Source organism: Oncorhynchus masou, unplaced genomic scaffold, assembly GCF_036934945.1.
Source record: "Oncorhynchus masou masou isolate Uvic2021 unplaced genomic scaffold, UVic_Omas_1.1 unplaced_scaffold_2221, whole genome shotgun sequence".
Classification (NCBI taxonomy): domain Eukaryota; kingdom Metazoa; phylum Chordata; class Actinopteri; order Salmoniformes; family Salmonidae; genus Oncorhynchus; species Oncorhynchus masou.
This window is the reverse complement of record NW_027008695.1, coordinates 64,050-70,360: the sequence shown is the minus strand read 5'-3', so window position 1 is coordinate 70,360 and position 6,311 is coordinate 64,050.

Genomic DNA, 6,311 nt, shown 5'->3' with positions numbered 1-6,311 from the left:
AACATGTGTATAATATCTATATAACATATATATAACATCTATATAACATCTATATAATATCTACGTAATATCTACATAATATCTATATAATATCTATATAACATCTATATAACATCTATATAACATCTATATAACATCTATATAACATCTATATAACATGTATATAACATCTATATAACATCTATATAACATCTATATAACATCTATATAATATCTATATAACATCTATATAATATCTATGTAATATCTACATAACATCTACATAATGTCTACATAAAATCTATATATCTATATAACATCTATATAATATCTATATAATATCTATATAACATCTATATAACATCTATTTAATATCTATATAACATCTATTTAATATCTATATAACATCTATATAACATCTATATAATATCTTTATAACATCTTTATAACATCTATATAACATCTATATAACATCTATATAACATCTATATAACATCTATATAACATGTATATAACATCTATATAACATCTATATAATATCTATATAACATCTATGTAATATCTACATAACATCTATATAATATCTATATAATATCTATATAACATCTATATAACATCTATTTAATATCTACATAACATCTATGTAATATCTACATAACATCTATATAACATCTATATAACATCTATATAACATCTATATAACTTCTATATAACATCTATATAATATCTATATAACATATATAATATATATATATATAACATCTATATAACATGTATATAATATCTATATAATATCTATATAATATCTATATAACGTCTATATAATATCTATATAACATCTATATAATATCTATATAATATCTATATAACATCTATATAACATCTATATAATATCTATATAATATCTATATAACATCTTTATAGTATCTATATAATATCTATATAATATCTATATAATATCTATATAATACCTATATAACATCTTTATAATATCTATATAACATCTATATAATATCTATATAACATCTATATAACATCTATAAATATCTATATAACATCTATATAACATCTATATAACATGTATATAATATCTATATAACATCTATGTAATATCTATGTAATATCTACATAATATCTATATAATATCTATATAACATCTATATAACATCTATATAACATCTATATAACATCTATATAATATGTATATAACATCTATATAATATGTATATAACATCTATATAACATCTATATAATATCTATATAACATCTATATAATATCTATGTAATATCTACATAACATCTATATAATATCTACATAAAATCTATATAATATATATATAACATCTATATAACATCTATATAACATCTATATAATATCTATATAACATCTATATAACATCTATATAACATCTATGTAATATCTACATAACATCTATATAATATCTACATAAAATCTATATAACATCTATATAACATCTATATAACATCTATTTAACATATATTTAACATCTATATAACATCTATATAACATCTATTTAACATCTATTTAACATCTATATAACATCTATATAACATGTATATAACATCTATATAACATGTATATAACATGTGTATAACATCTATATAACATCTATATAACATCTATATAACATCTATATAATATCTACGTAATATCTACATAATATCTATATAATATCTATATAACATCTATATAACATCTATATAACATCTATATAACATGTATATAATATGTATATAACATCTATATAACATCTATATAACATCTATATAATATCTATATAACATCTATATAATATCTATGTAATATCTACATAACATCTATATAATATCTACATAAAATCTATATATCTATATAACATCTATATAACATCTATATAACATCTATATAACATCTATATAACATCTATATAACATCTATATAATATCTATATAACATCTATATAACATCTATATAATATCTTTATAACATCTTTATAACATCTATATAACATCTATATAACATCTATATAACATCTATATAACATCTATATAACATGTATATAACATCTATATAATATCTATATAACATCTATGTAATATCTACATAACATCTATATAATATCTATATAATATCTATATAACATCTATATAACATCTATTTAATATCTACATAACATCTATGTAATATCTACATAACATCTATATAACATCTATATAAAATCTATATAACATCTATATAACATCTATATAACATCTATATAACATCTATATAACATCTATATAACATCTATATAATATCTATATAACATCTATATAATATCTATGTAATATCTACATAACATCTATATAATATCTACATAAAATCTATATATTTATATAACATCTATATAACATCTATGTAATATCTACATAACATCTATATAATATCTATATAAAATCTATATAACATCTATTTAATATCTATATAACATCTATATAACATCTATATAACATCTATATACCATCTATATAACATCTATATAACATCTATATAACATCTATATAACATTGATATAGGGCTGAATGCATACTTTCTCTGGTTTCGTCTTTTCATGTAGGTTACAGTATCTTCAGGGATCCTCTCAGTGGGGAGTGACTGCACTGGAGACTATTGCTGTCCACTATCTAGTGCTGAAACCCAGAAGTCAGATTCCTTCGCTGTCCATGGTGCTGATTCAGTACACGCACACAGACACACACAAGCAACAAACATCCACGTTTTTGGGGATTAACCCTAAACCGAACAACGAAACCTTAACCCAAAACCATAACCCTAACCCTAACCTTAACCCTAACCTTAACCCTAACCCTAACCTTAACCCCTAACCTTAACCCCTAACCCTAACCTTAACCCCTAACCCTAACCTTAACCCCTAACCTTAACTCCTAACATTAACCTTAACCTAACCCTAACCTTATCACCTAACCCTAACCCTTACCTTATCCCCTAACCCTAACCTTAACCCCTAACCCTAACCTTATCACCTAACCCTAACCCTAACCCTAACCTTAACCCCTAACCCTAACCTTAACTCCTAACCCTAACCTTAACCCCTAACCCTAACCTTAAAGTGGAACTGACAGCATTTTAGAATATTATTAAAATATGTTCATAAACACCCACCCCCAGGAAGAATATTACACTTTTGTTTTGACATTTTCTGATGAGCGACCACTTAGATATGGTCATTTTCACATTTTCAGAAATTCTTAGAAGGTTTGGGAACTGACACTAAGGCATCTGTGGATATTCTATAGCAATATAGAGGGAAGACGGTGGGACAATGAACAGACAATAAAACCAAATAAAAAGCATCTGTCTTGTCCAGGACCAGTCTACACTGACCGGTGCGCCAGCTCCGTTCCCCCGAGATTAGAGGAACCTTGAAAGGACTCCCTGTCCCATCATACGTTTCTCAGAGTTCTAGCCAGGTCAGGTCATGCATAGTTCAATGGTTCTCGGTCTCTCCTTTAGTCACACTGAAGTTTACCATTCTAATTCATTATGCACATTACATAATCTAGTAGTTACATTCCCCTAATTATTCATTATATCTGTTACATCATGTCATAATTACGTTTCAGGGTGGAATTTGTTTAGTCATTACCTTTAAGCATATAAATTCCCTTACCAGTGTTTACAGGCAGTAGGACCTGTCATCATTCACTATGAACTGGACTGTATGTTTACAGGCAGTAGGACCTGCCATCATTCACTATGAACTGGACTGTGTGTTTACAGGCAGTAGGACCTGCCATCATTAACTATGAACTGGACTGTATGTTTACAGGCAGTAGGACCTGCCATCATTCACTATGAACTGGACTATGTGTTTACAGGCATTAAGGCCTGTCATCATTCACTATGAACTGGACTGTATGTTTACAGGCAGTAGGGCCTGCCATCATTCACTATGAACTGGACTGTGTGTTTACAGGCAGTAGGACCTGTCATCATTCACTATGAACTGGACTGTGTGTTTACAGGCAGTAGGACCTGCCATCATTCACTATGAACTGGACTGTGTGTTTACAGGCAGTAGGGCCTGTCATCATTCACTTTGAACTGGACTGTGTGTTTACAGGCAGTAAGGCCTGCCATCATTCACTTTAAACTGGACTGTGTGTTTACAGGCAGTAGGGCCTGCCATCATTCACTATGAACTGGACTGTGCGTTTACAGGCAGTAAGGCCTGTCATCATTCACTATGAACTGGACTGTGTGTTTACAGGCAGTTGGCCCTGCTATCATTCACTTTGAACTGGACTGTGTGTTTACAGGCAGTAGGCCCTGTCATCATTCACTTTGAACTGGACTGTGTGTTTACAGGCAGTTGGCCCTGCTATCATACACTTTGAACTGGACTGTGTGTTTACAGGCAGTAAGGCCTGTCATCATTCACTATGAACTGGACTGTGTGTTTACAGGCAGTAGGGCCTGTCATCATTCACTATGAACTGGACTGTGTGTTTACAGGCAGTAGGGCCTGTCATCATTCACTATGAACTGGACTGTGTGTTTACAGGCAGTAGGGCCTGTCATCATTCACTATGAACTGGACTGTGTGTTTACAGGCAGTAGGGCCTGTCATCATTCACTATGAACTGGACTGTGTGTTTACAGGCAGTAGGGCCTGTCATCATTCACTATGAACTGGACTGTGTGTTTACAGGCAGTAGGGCCTGCCATCAAAGCGCAACTTTAGATCATTAGAACGCATTCAGCAAAAGCCACAATATACACCTGGATGTATTTCTGAGTCCTCTTACATTTGGGAACTTTACAGTCCTATTGATCAAACAACCATAAAAGGGTAGGCCATCTTTCCCTACAGTTCCCTCCACTAATATTGACACCCTTGGTACATATGAGCAAAACGGGCTGTGAGAAAAATATTAAAAATATTCATCTAAACTTTCATTATTGTAAAATAATCAATCTTATTATAGAACAAATATTTTTATAAAATATGTGTGCCAGAATTATTGGCACCCCATCATTCAATACTTTGTGTAACCTCCCTTTGCCAAGATAATAGCTCTGAGTCTTCTCCTATAATTTTGACACTGTAAACCATGCGATACTTTTGGGTAAGCTATCGTCAATAGGACTGGGATTGGATGCCTGTTGTTGGTTTCGTGACTATCTAAAGGATTGAAATCAGGTTGTTAGAGTCGACCCATGATGATGAAGAGAGAAGAGGTTTCAGAAGTCATCAGTGCATGGAGACAGAGAGACAGAAGAGAGCTCAACTGAGAAGGATGAAATCTCTAAAGTTGAGCTTTCTCTCTCTCTCTCTCTCTCTCTCCATTCACGGCAGGGGATACTCACTGCGAGGAGAGGGGCTTTGCAGCATTAATTAGATTTCACATCAAAGAGCGAGACAGTTGCTTCGTTGGGAGCGTGTGCCCAGCCGTGATTGGCTGATCGCTCTCACAGGTGATATACACACTTGGAACTCTGAGCTCCCTCTAACCTTGTTCAGCCTGCTGGTTTAGTGCAGGCTGAACTAGGTCTGTAACTGAATCCGGTCTAGCTGTCAGCTAGAGCCATACACTGGTACCATCCACTTTGCTCTTGTGATCTCAACAGCAGGCCCTTCTCTGCTCAGGTGGAGTTCAGTACCACGTGATAATGGACAGAGATAGTCTCAGGTAGAGTTCAATACCACAAGATAATGGACAGAGACAGTCTCAGGTAGAGTTCAATACCACAAGATAATGGACAGAGACAGTCTCAGGTAGAGTTCAGTACCACGTGATAATGGACAGAGACAGTCTCAGGTAGAGTTCAGTACCACAAGATAATGGACAGAGACAGTCTCAGGTAGAGTTCAGTACAATGTGATAATGGACAGAGACAGTCTCAGGTAGAGTTCAGAACCATGTGATAATGGACAGAGACAGTCTCGGGTCCAGAATCTCCAGATGTTCATCACTTTTGACTTTACAACAGACAAATATAGTAGCCTACAATCAGCAATCATAAACAGTGTTTTGTGTTAACCTCTTGAAACTCTAGGGGCGCTATATCATTTTTGGATAAAAAGACGTGCCCGTTTTAAGCGCAATATTTTGTCAGAAAAAGATGCTCGACTATGCATATAATTGGTAGCTTTGGAAAGAAAACACTCTGACGTGTCCAGAACTGCAAAGATATTCTCTGTGCGTGCCCTAGAACGTGAGCTACAGGCAAAACCAAGATGAGACGGGATCCAGGAAATGAGCAGGATTTTTGAGGCTCCGTTTTCCATTGTCTCCTTATATGGCTGTGAATGCGAGAGGAATGAGTC